The sequence below is a fragment of the Cygnus olor genome, chromosome 12, assembly GCF_009769625.2.
Source record: "Cygnus olor isolate bCygOlo1 chromosome 12, bCygOlo1.pri.v2, whole genome shotgun sequence".
Lineage (NCBI taxonomy): Eukaryota > Metazoa > Chordata > Aves > Anseriformes > Anatidae > Cygnus > Cygnus olor.
This window is the reverse complement of record NC_049180.1, coordinates 2,058,952-2,071,122: the sequence shown is the minus strand read 5'-3', so window position 1 is coordinate 2,071,122 and position 12,171 is coordinate 2,058,952. Positions and strand designations below refer to the sequence as shown.

At 48.7% G+C, this 12,171-nt stretch overlaps 1 protein-coding gene across 4 annotated transcripts in view; it reads left to right on the top strand.

The window, feature by feature from the left end:
* The window catches only part of ZNF469 (zinc finger protein 469), a 228,773-nt gene that overhangs the window by 31,361 nt on the left and 185,241 nt on the right, over window positions 1–12,171 (top strand). Inside the window, exon 1 of one of the 4 annotated variants that reach the window (XM_040571508.1) lies at window positions 4,069–4,300. The exons of the other annotated variants lie outside the window; for them this stretch is intronic. The gene's annotated coding sequence lies outside the window, so the exon portion shown is untranslated. Of the gene's footprint in view, window positions 1–4,068; window positions 4,301–12,171 lie in introns of those variants that run through there. 4 annotated transcript variants of the gene reach the window in all.

The following is a 12,171-nucleotide window of genomic DNA, read 5'->3' as shown; positions in this document are numbered from 1 at the left end:
AGCTCAAGTGAAAAGGAGGAATTTGCAGTTCCTCGTGGTTCGTGAAGTAGGTGCGTTCGCAGATTCCCAGTGTTTCTGGCTGAAAATTGCCCGTTGCTGATCACTGCCAAGGGCCGCACTTCTAATAGTCCCCAGTGTGCCGTGCCTGGGGACCTGTCTGGCACGTGCACGGCAGATTTTGGAAGCAGCCATCCTTCCAGCCGCCATCTCGCTTCAGGGGGACTGAGCAGCATCCTGCAGGCTCCTGGCCCCAGCAGCTCTCCTGTTATCACTTTCCATCAAGCGGATGGCAGTTCCTTATTTTAGGTGGCTTTTAATTGGAATTTAATTGGAATGCACTGATTTAGAGCTGGCGCGGCTCACGTGCAAACCTGGGCAGGGAAAATATTCTTAGCTAGCACTTGCCGGGCTGGCCGGGGTCCCCCGTTAGTGGATGGATGGCTTGGAGTGCAGCCGGGGAGCACAAAGTGGTCTCACAGCCCTCCCTTTCTGCTGTCTGTCCCCTCTTATTTATTTATTTATTTATGCTATATGGCATTTCGCACACTTTGTGCAAGATTTCTGCTTTATGTTTGCCGTGAGACCTTGCACCATGCCCGCAACCTCAGCGGGGTCCCTTCATTTGCAGCTCAGCTGCATCGCTGCCGTCGTGCTCTGGGTCACCCCACCTGTCCCCGTTCAGTGTCCTCTCTCCCATGGAATTTATATTTGTATTTAGAGATTGTTTCAGCACTTACGAAGCAGCAGCCTGCGTCTGCTGCTTTCTGAGTCAGGAGCGGTTTGGGATTGCAAGCTATGGCTATTGACATTGCAGAGACGCTGCCTACGTGGGCAGAAGTAGAATGGAGAAGAAAATCCTCTCCAGTAGTTAACATACAGGGCTGAGTGTTGGTTTATCCTCATAAAAGCGCAATTTTAAAAAAACACACGGAAGAGAAGTGTAGCCCCAAAGATCCCCCCCTGCATGGGAGATGTAACGGGTGGCATTAAGTTAAACCTAGTAATTCATGTCACTGTAAGCAGAAACAGTCGCTGTGTTACAAACACTCCTACGGGAATGTAAAACCGGCCTCTTTCTCACAAGAAAGGTGGCTGGGCACCCTGTTTGCTGTCTCTGAGCAGAGAAAAGGAGGACGAAAAAGCCGTGCTGATTCCTAAAACTGTCATTTTAAGGCACCGAAAGGGTGAGAAATGCAGATTCTGCCAACCTGCAGTAGTCTGTGCCCCCAGGTCCCCGAGTGTTTTTGAAAATCTGCTCTCCACCACGGCTGAGCCTGGAATGATTGGGAAATTCAATTAATGCTTGCAGAGAGAGCTCTTCCTAAGTATTTACACTGCACACCTATCTCGGTGGTATGTAAACATGCCGCGGGGTTTAGCAGCGTGATTACAGCTGACCTGCCAAGGGCAGGCATCCCCTTTGCTGTTTTCCCATAGGTCAAGTCCAGGCAGCTGAATCTGAGCGCATTTTCTGCAAGATTTCATTAGAAATCAGGAGTGTGGAACCTGCAGAACCAGGCAGGTGGGGGACGAAACTTCGGGAGGGGAACCTGTGGAAGCATGACCCGAAATGATTTTCAAAAGACATGTTTTTAAATTTACTGCTGGGCAGTGCTTTGTGCTGAGAAATAATTTTTATTATGGCTGATTTATAACCCCATGAAATGGGCTTCGGTCTCGGAAAAAAATGCATACGCTGCAAATACCAGAGGTGTGCTATCCAGTTTCCATACAACCCTCCAGCAGTCATATAGAGCATATTTGTAGGGGTGTCACAGCTGGCTTTCTCTTGGCCGTATTTTGCTGGGGAACGAGGAATCTTGGCAATTCTGAACCTTTTCTGCTTTTCCAGAACCAGAATTGACACCGTTACTGTGCGGTGAAAGGTTTCTCCATAGGAACTACATCCCATAAGTCAGCCTGCAGATGCCAGGCTGGAGAAGAGCTGCCGGTCCCTGCCTGCCAGAAACTTTCCTGCGTGATTGCTCGGGGTCCTTCTGCAGTTTCCGCACGTCCACGAAATCGTCGGAGTCAGCAAGGCGTGCAAGGTTCGGGAAGAGCAGAGTGTTACAAAGGTTTCTTGCAAGGGGATTAGGCATTGAAGCCAAACGGGGCCACGCAGAGCCCTGTGGATGTGCCCGTGGGGAGGTGTTTGTATGGCCTGGCCCTGCTCCGGGTCACAGGAAAGCGCGTTTCAAAAGTAAGGCACCCAGCTACAGAGGCTGTCTCTGTTAGCAAAGATTGGGATTCCAGTAAAGCATCCTGGTACTGGCATGATTCAGGGACTTGATGAATTATCAGGGAGTGGGGAGCAGCAGGAGCGGGTCCTGGGTGGCAGCAACGGGTGAGGGACCTGTGAGCACAGCAAAGGGTCTGGTGGCATCAGGGGCCGCCTTTAGGAAGGAAGGAACGGACACAAAGAAGGGGAGGAAGGAAAAAGGAGGCTGTGAAAGAGGGAAGCTTGAACAGAAGAGAATCGGGAGCACCCACAAGACAGAGGGAGCCTGGTTGAAGCTTCAGGGACTCCTCTGAGCAGCATTCCTGGCTCTGGTGCTGCCCCCAAACTCCGTAGCTGCCTCCAGCCTGAGGTTTTCTGCACGGTTCTGGGAGAGGCTATTGGTGAGGGCACCTCCTGGATTTCAGGGAGGGAAGGGAGGCTCTGAGAAACTCAAAGGTTGCCTTTAGGAGAGGATTAAGGCCGGCGTGTTTGGTAACTTCCATCCCATGCTGTCGTGGCCTGAGCTTCAGCCTCGCAGCCCTGCTCAGTGAGCAGCACTCTCCCCGTTCACTCCTGAGGACACACAAAACAGGCAAAAAAGGAGCAAAAAAGAAGAAGCCTGGGTGGAAGAAGGCAGAGGAGAAACGTGCCTATTCCCCACGTGGTAGCTTGGCAGAGAAGGACACGCTTCAGCTGCAGCATGCACTCACAGCTGCTGATCATAAGGGATTTTACAAGTGATGAGCAGCGAAATTGCTCGTTGAAGCAGAGCAGTTTGCACCGAGGTGCAGGTGGGCACGCGTGGTAACAGCTGCTGGAGGGGCCGCATCGGGCAGCTTTACAGCACACGGCCGTGCTCCACCTGTGGGATAAACCCAGGCAATTTCGTGAGCTGCTGGGCTGGGAGGCGGGCAGTGGCGCTTGTCCGAAAGCACCCTCCTGCTGCTGCTGGGAAATGCTTCAGATACAGCTCTTCACTCACTAATGATCTTTTTTTTCTTTTTTTTTTTTTTTTTCTTTATCTACTACTTGGAGAAAAACAAAAATTACCAAAAACTTGAGCTGGGCAAGGGGAGCTGACGCCTGGCTTGGGGGAGCCCAGCTCTGTGGGGTGCAATAGGAAAAGTGCTGCGGGGTGGAGGGGCACTGGTGTGTGTCTGGCCTCACTTTTAGCACAGGGCTGGACTCTCAGTGAGGAAGGGGAGGATTTAGCCCAGCTGCAGCCAGTAGCTCAGCACATTTCATGTTCTGTATTGTGTGTTTGCTCACAGTATTGCTGGCCCACAACTGAAAAACCAAGCGTAGGTGTGAGCTTCTTGTATCCTGGTCGCTGTTGGGGTCAGTGTGTGGATGCACAGCCCCCCGTGCATGCTCTGGAAGGACTGGTGTAGCTCTTTGCAGCGTGTGATGAAGACCCCCGCTCCTCTTAGCCAAGGCTTGCAGAGGCGTTTGCAAGAGCACCTTGCTTGTGCTGTGTGTGAGGGGCTGCAGGAGCTGCTCTGACATTGCTTGGGCTCCCAGAGCAGATGTGCTGGAGGAGGACAACATCCATATTATGGATAGACAGGGAGCAGCGCTGAAAACCGGGTCCTGGCATGACTCTAGGCAGAGGCACCCATAGGCATGAGAGCAGCTCTTGCCCTGGCACTGCCCTTGGTGTGCAGAGGTGGCCTGGAGCTCCCAGGTGGGCAAGCAGGGGCAGCTGAAAGAGATAAATGAGGTGGGAGAGCCCAGCCCAGCTTCCCCACCTGGCACCAGGCTGGGGACGAGTGCTGGCTGCCCTCCCCCCAGCTGGGTGGCTTTAATAGGGCAGAAGCTGCTGCAGCTGGGTCTTTATTTCTCATTTCATAGCTTGCCAGGACTAGTAAGGGACTGGGAAGATGGACAGTGAATTTCTCCCTCCTGAGAGGCTGCGAAGGTCTCTTCTGGTGCTCTGGATTTTGGGTTGTAAGGTGCTAAGGTGCTGTGCTCGGACTGGCGCTGACCTCGAGAAGTTTGCCATCTCTTCGGGGACCTGGCTGGAGTCCTCAGCTCCTTCCAGTGCTCTCCTTGGCTTCTGGAGCAGCAGCGTGAGCTCGGCAGGTCAGTGAGGTGTCTTTCTCCTCGGTGTCCCGAAACCGCCTCAATTTGATGCTAATGGGTTGTGATTTCCTGGTGTGCGTGTGCGTGTGCGGGAGGCTGAGCTGTGGTTTGGGTTAACTCCCTCTCGGTTCAGTGGTGCTACTGTGCTGCGCGCTCCGAGTTAGGAGGGATTGCGGCTGCCTCAGATGTGCAGCTCATCCCGCTCCTTCCCCTGTTGTTTGAGCGATATTTGGTGCCAATCCCTCAGCCTTGGGTCTGTGAAGTCTCAGAGCGTAGAAATTGCCGTGGTTTCAGAGGGCTACTCCCTGGTAGTGAAATAGCTCTCGCTTTTCCTCTTGTTTCTCACAAAGCCTCGTCCCTCTTGGTGTAGTGCTCCTCAATGTCATCGAAAGGTACGTCTGTGTGGGATTGCTTACAAGCCTCTTCTTATAGCTTCCAAATGCTGGCAGGTGGCTGTACCGAGGGTCTTTCTTTTGTTATTGCTAGATGTTGATATTATCTTCTTTTGTTCCTCTCCTTGTGACCCTGTACACTCAATTGAGCCCAATTGCCTCTTGCAGTTTTAAATAATTCCATGATTATTTGGTACCTTCTGCTGCTCTGCTCTCACTTGGAGAGAGCAGCAACTGTCTCCCACTAAAAATTGTCTTTTGTATGTTGCAATAATGGAACAAGTGCAAGCCTTCGCTGCTGCTTGTGAAACGGATGAGTTTTGTTTGTCTCCTCTCTGCACTGCTGTATTTTATTTTATTTTTTTCTTTTTTTGTAACTGCGATTTGCCCTGCATCAGCTTTCTCTCTTCCTCACTCTCCACATCTGGAAAATGGGAACAAAAAGGCTTTTTGTTCTCTCTAGTAAAATCATTGTGAGCTGCGGATGAAAGCAGCTTCTGGGGCTGCTCCAAACCCCTTGGAAATTGTTTGAGAGAAGACTTCCTTGGATTTAATGTCCTTTGGAGTAGGTTGTGATGTTTGCCTTGCTTTTGTTTAAAAGTCTCTCACTTTCCTTTAGCCAGCAGTGTCTTCTCGTTGTAGCTGCAATAAGTGGAGAGCTCTACCACCAAACGCGTATAGAAAAATAAATAATAAACCTCCTTGGGCTGAGCACATAAACGTCCTAAACAGATGCCTTTAACCTTTGTGGCCTAACTAAGGATAAGAACTGGTGTGTTCCTTCTCAGATAGGAAGGATTAAGCACCGTTATCAGTGCCCTTTCTGTTCCAAAGTGAGCGTTACCAGCACGTCATAAAAGGAAGGCAGAAAAATAGCCAAATCCCAAAGCCTTGCATCGTCTGTGAGTTCCTGCACGAGCCAATGGCAGGGTCTGCAGAGAGCTGACCAAGAAGAGGAGAAGAAAAATAAATAAATTAAAAAATAAGAAATGCTGTGCTCGTGCAATAGCATCTCTGTGGTGTAGGTGTCTGGGAGCTGGGGCAAGGCCCTGGTTGCCTTGCTCTGCAGACACAGCTGGGCTGTTGGGAGCCCCCTCCTCAAGTGATGGCTTTGTGCTGGGAGAAAATACTGTGAGCCTGTTGAAATGTGACTTGAGTGGTGCCTCGGTTGTCCCTGATTCCCTATGCTGAGCCTTTTCTGTGGCAAAGGATGCGGTGGATGGTTTGCACCCGAATTCTTTGTGGGCAGCGTAGTTAAAATATAGTTATACTGCTTATCGTTCAGTAAAAGCCTGTCTTTGAGAGACGTCTTCTCAGGTAAGGAGAGGGCTTTTTCTTCTCTTTGTTAGCGATCGCAACTGAAATGGAACACGGTGCTGTAAGCAGCTCTCTGCTCACCTGTCTTCTGCCATGCTAACAAAAAAGAAAAGGAAAAGGGAAGACTTGATGCTTCCTCTAGTGCCAAGAACAACGAAGAAGGTCATTTTAAGTTTTACTGGCTTATTAATTCAAGCTGTTAACTTAAAGTACGGCTTTCCCAAGCAATGGCACAGCCTAAAAATGTTCCTTATTTGTTTTTTTAGATAAATAGCTCATACAGTGAGATTGCAATCTCTGGAAGAGGTACTGGGTCAGAAGAGTGAGGGAGATGCATGTAATAAAACCAGAACCGTGGACATGAAACTGATGCAAATAGAAAAAATAAAACCCTTTGCAAAGCCCTGGACAGGAAGCTGGGTGCAACTGCTTCATTGCTGCTTTTGGTAGGCGCGTTCCCCATCAGGGCTTTTTTCCTGTCCATGCACATGGGTGGTAACAGGTCAGAAGTGGCTGTGGCTATTTGGATGTTGGATATGTTCCTTAGTATAGCTTGGTGTGGCAAGGAGCTCCTCCTCCAATGCCATAAAAATAAAATGGGGCGGGAGGGATGTTTGCTTGAGAATGAATAAATCCCCATGGGCTGGCCCCTGGTCTTGTGTCCTCCCCCTACTGCATCTCCTGTGGCTGATGCTGCAGCTCTAGAAAGCAGCACCTGTGTTGCTTAGTAGGAGCAATATCAGGCACCTGTGGAGACAAAGTGCAACCAATTAGATTATAATTTTTTAATTTTTTTCCTTAAATGGCTGCAATTGGACATGCAGGACTCAGCTCATGCCTGCAGTTTTTTTCCTGGTGTCTCTGGTGGTGTCTTGGTGTCCCCTCTCAGCACCGTGCAGGTGTCCCGGGAGGGTTCCTCACCAAACAGGAGCTGGGGATTAGCAGAGCCCCGATGGCTCCTGCCTGCTTTGGGCACTGCTCTGCACCGAAGGCAGCGTGCTTTAGCTGCTCCGTGGCAAGGCGAGTGCTCAACAAGGTAAACCCTGGATGTTGCTTCCATTGCAGAAGCAGGAATGAAAACGGAGGCACAGATGGCACGTGTCCTGCCCAGCCTGGGAACGCAGAACTTGGCACCAAATCTGCCCGCCCAGATGCTGTAACGTTGCTCAGTTTGGGTGGCAATGTCAACCTGCTCCCCTGACCCCCGGTTTCTCGCCTTTCTCTGCCCCAGGTCTTGCAGCTGCTGGTGCTGCAGCATGTGCAGGAGCTCAGATGGGGTCACAGCCTGCATCCTCTGAGGCCAAAGGTTTTGGGGGCTGGATCTGGGGGCTGTGGGGGGTAGAAGGCTCAGATGTGATGGATAAGAGAATTCGTGCCTTTGACCAGAGGGCCAGGCTGTCCCTGCTCTGTTCTTCCCTGTGGTGGCTTCCAGCGTGTTGGGGACAAACCTTGGTGTCCTGGCTCACGGCATCACCTGCGCTCCGGCAGCACAAGCTGACGATGGAGTGGAAGTTATCAATAGCCAGCGAGCAAAATCCTGCCCTGTACAAATGCAGGGGTTTAAAGTGTAGTTTGTTTTCACAAAGGAATGAAAACAAGACTTTTCAGAATGAGTTTTTATTTTTTTTTCCCTCTTTTGAATGGAATGGAGACAAAACATTTTCTTTTTGGATAGCACAGGCTCCCCTCCCACCGCTTTGCCTCCCCCTGCCTCTCTGGAGGCAGCGAATGGCTCACACCGGACCTCAGATTCTTTTCTACCAAATAATGTTAAAACTAATAGATGTCTCTGTGGACTGTTTGGGCAGGAAAATTGAAGTTCCTTCGTTGCAGCCAAGAGGAACCATGTCCTGAGTCCTAGTCCTGAAAAGCTGGGATGAGAAACTGAGTTTCCAGCCAGCAGAGATGGTCCCGCTTAAATCCAGTGCCCCAGCAAGCTTCCCGTGGCTGGTTCCCATTTCGCGCGGTTCCCATCGCACTCAGGACGGTTGCAGCTTACGGCGCAAGTCCTGGGCTGGTGGCTGCGCTCCTGGGTCCGCTGCTCCTCGCTGCAGGACCACGAGCAAAGGGATCGCCACCGCCTGCAGGGAGAGGAGGACGCCTCTCCCTTTGGAAGAGCAGGGTAGGGAGCACTGCGTTGGAGCTGCCGTTACCAACCCGTGGCATAATCTTTTTTTTACTTCTTTCTTCATTTTTTTTTTCCTCTTCTTTTTTTCCTTTGAATAAAGGCAAAACCAGCCTTGTTTTTCCAACCAGCTTAAAGTGCTTTCCGAGTGTAACTTCTGGCTCTCAGAGTCTTTGAGAGAGTATTGAGTTGCAAAAGGTGGTGGCTGCCAGTTCCTATATAAAACACTGCATTAGTCAAAAACCCCTTTGGAAGCGCCACTGATTAATATATCAGTTCCTAGGAGAGGACGCTGACCTAGATTTTGCTTTCGCTGTTTAGGTGGAGACTTGACTACAATGTGGCTTTTATCTGTTCGCAGAATGGATTTAGAGGATGTGGAGTCTACAGAGAGCTTTTATTTCTTTTAAGACCATTGTGTTCGAGTGTGCTACCATATGTTGGTTGTGTTTTTTTTTTTTTTTTTTTAAATCTCACTTGCTGATCATTTCAGGGGTTTAGAAGGTCAGTGGTTAAGAAGCTTATCAGCCACCTAAGAACGGTTGGGGAATCCTTTAATTTGCACATTTTTCATGGCATAACTTGATTATCAGACACCTGAAAGACACTGGAGGTAGGAGCCGGAGCAAATATTTGCTGGGATGAGCAGTTTTTTTTTCTGTTTGGTCTCTTTGAAATTCAGACGTGTTAAAAGCATGATCATAACGCTCGTAGGCAGGCATTTCTTATCCGGCTGTTTTTGCTGGGGGAATATAATGCAATGTGAAAGGCGTTTATATGGAATTTCTGGAATAGCATTTTATAGGGTGGGAAAAGCAGGATGTCTGCAAAAGAGTCCAGCCCGTGAATTCGCAGCAAAGCAGCTCGATTCCAGCGAGCCCTTACAGTTGTAACTCTTGTGCTGCAGAATCTCAAAGCCCTTTCGGTGCCTTAGTGAAGGCACTAAATTCCCAGTGCCACCAGCCTCCCCATCCTTAACCTGAGACTAAAAATCAGGTGTTTCTGCAATCCCGTGGATTTGAACCATCGCAGGTCCAGGAAGGAATTGATCCCCGACTGCCAAATGTGGGAGAATCTTCCTTGGCTCGACTCCTGTGGTCGGGGAGATGGAGTTGAAATGTGTGATGTTGGGGTCAGCACAGCCCAGGTGCTCCTCTGCAGGTCGGCGCTGGTAACGGGGCGCCGGTGAGGAGGAGGAAGGGGTCAGCGTGGCTGTTCCACTAGTTCTTGCTGCAGCTCCGTTGAGAGGTTCCCCTATCTGCCTTTGATCTCTCTCTGCTCTTAAGGCAGCGTATAAATTGTTCCTTTGAATAGTACTATTTACAGTGAAGTCTCTCTCCTTTTGGGCAGAGGACGGTCCAAGCACATTTAAGTCTTGATTTCATTAGCGCAGTGCTGCAGTTCATCAAACCCTGTAAATATTTATCTTTTCAGCATTCTTTGTACGATTTCAAAACGCTGGCCGTATTTGAACGGGACACTTGGCGTTGTTTATTGTGCAATAGCTTTCTGTTTGCCATAGATACGTTACAGAGCAGTCTCCGATGGCCATAATGAATGGGGAGGCACGTTCTCTCCCAGACGTGTTTATAAACCTGGTAAAAGCTGCCTCTGCATCAGCGCTGCAGGGTGGGAGGGAAGGCCAGTTGGGATTCCCCCACCGAGGTTATGAGTCAAAAGGATTTGCGGCTCCGCCAGCCCCGCACACTTAGAATCATGAGTCAGTTGCTACAATCCCGAGATGTACAATAAATAAATAAATGGAGGGGTCCTTCACTTTGCCTTCTGACGGAGGTTCTGGGTAAAATCGATAGCTGTCCTCTGGATTTCTCTGCCATCCCAGTGGCTTGGGATTTATCCTTTAATTTTGAGGAAATAGCTAAAATTTTTGCTGTCGCGTGAGCCTTTGGGTGTTGAGGCTTTAGTGCTGCATTTGATGTTTGGAAACTTGTGGATGAGATGACGCGAGCTGGCAGGGTGGCTTTGGGTGGGCAGCGTGGGGTGAGCATGCCTTGGCCGGCTGAGCACGGGGAGGCTGTCGCTTGTCTGCACACTGCAGGACAAAGAAAAGACCACCTCATCTCCAACAGAAGAGCAGCTTGCCTGGCTTTTTGTTGCTCTTGAGCTTAAAACCCTGTTCTTGCTGCTCTAATGAAATGGGTTGGTTGCAAAGCCTTTTGTGTTTCTGGAGGACGCTGTTAACGGAAATCACAGCCCTGTCCCTGAAGCTTCACGTGTTTGCTTACATCTTTTTACTGTTTCTGGTTTAATTTTAGTGCTGAAATGATTAAAACAAAATAATAAAACAGTCTTTGATGAAGGTTTTTACAAATTTTTGTGGGGGTGAATGGAATGTGTGGTTGCTGCTAGGGTTTGCACTATCAAGAAATTATCTGGCGGACTTGATGCTGACATAAAGGAACCAGCTGCTGAAGAAGTTTGCTTATGAAACTTTCACGTTCAAGTCTTTTTTTTTAAAGCTTTAGATTTTTCTTCCAAGCGTTCTATTTGTTAGAACAAATTTGCTATGTTTGGAGGATAGAAGAAGGCTGAACAATCAATATTATTGCAGAACTTAATAGCTGTTCCTTTACAGGACAGAGTAAGGCTCACGGTTGCTTTAAAGAAAAGCAAACAAACAAAAAACTGCCTGTGCTTCTTAATGAATGAGTGTGCTCAAAAGCTATTCTGTTGAAAGTTTTAATGAGTTAGAAGGTTTTTATTTTAAATACTGAAAGTATTGATTTTTTTTCTTTGTCTCTTTCTGGCAGAATTATTGATTCAATGCACTGATTCTGTCCACCGTGCGTTCCTCTCCTGAACACCCGTACCAGGTGCTCCTTTCTTTCATCACAAGTGCTTTAGGTTGCAAGATTTTTCTGATATTTCTTCACATTTGATACCACTTCAGAATGGTCCCAGATCTTCTAATTGCTGCAAGATGCTTCTGCTTATGGAAACCAGAGAGGTGATGGGGCTCGTGGAAATAGGGACTGGATATTGTGGTGTTCTGGGTGAACTGGGTGGTACAAGGAGGTCTTGCAAAATGTCTTAGATGGAGTCCTTATATTCTTAATAATAGACATTTTTGAGGAGCGTGAGATTAGGGCTGGATAAAGGGCCCTGCTGATTTCAGTTGAGTTCTCACAACCTTCAGTACCGTGCCTGTGAAGAGGGGTTGCGCTGACTTCCAGCTGCTGCTTGTTGCAGATGCAGCGTGGCAGGAGGAAAGCCCCAAGCGTGACCTGAGACATCCCACACTTTTTGAAGTGTCTGAAATACTGCAATACATTTTTGTTAAACTGATCGTCAAACTCTTTTCATCACTTTAGAGTTATGGTATTCCCTGGTGACCGCAGAGTCCAAGGCAATGCTGAGTTCTGGCTATACAATTAAATTGCATGAAGTACTTCACCCATTTATGTGATAGTTTTCATATGTTTTCTTATTGGTTTTTACTACTATACGTTACATTTAACCATTTCCACTTGGAAAACGCATGTTTGGCTGCAAAAGTATAGAGGGGAGAAGAAAGGGAGTCAAATTTGTTCTCTTCCTGGGCAGAGGGAAAGCAGAAGAGCTGAGCAAGTAACGCGGCGCGTAGGCACCGAGCCACTCCTCGTCACACGGTCAGGATCGTTCTCCGTGAACTTTTTTCCATCTATAATTCGCTGATCTGCTTTGCTGGTATTTTTGACCACGCTGCTTTGTTTATTCCCCAACCGCTTCAGATGAGCAAAATTGCGTTGGCAAGAACACTTGTGGGAAAGCAACATCACGTTGCATACTTGTGCGAGTAAATATTCACAAGAGAATCCACGTCTGAAGCGCTCGCACGGCCATTTGCAAATTCTCTTTCAATTACTCACCAAAGAGACTTGTCGCATGTTTATAGCTGCTTGGTGGACAACTGGCAAGCAAGTTGGGAAGACTAGTAATTTATCTAAGCCTTTCATCGTCCAGTCCGGGACAGAAATGAAGGCATCTGGCCTGGTTGACGAATTGAGTGGCACTGGTAGTCCAGGCTCGGAGCAACT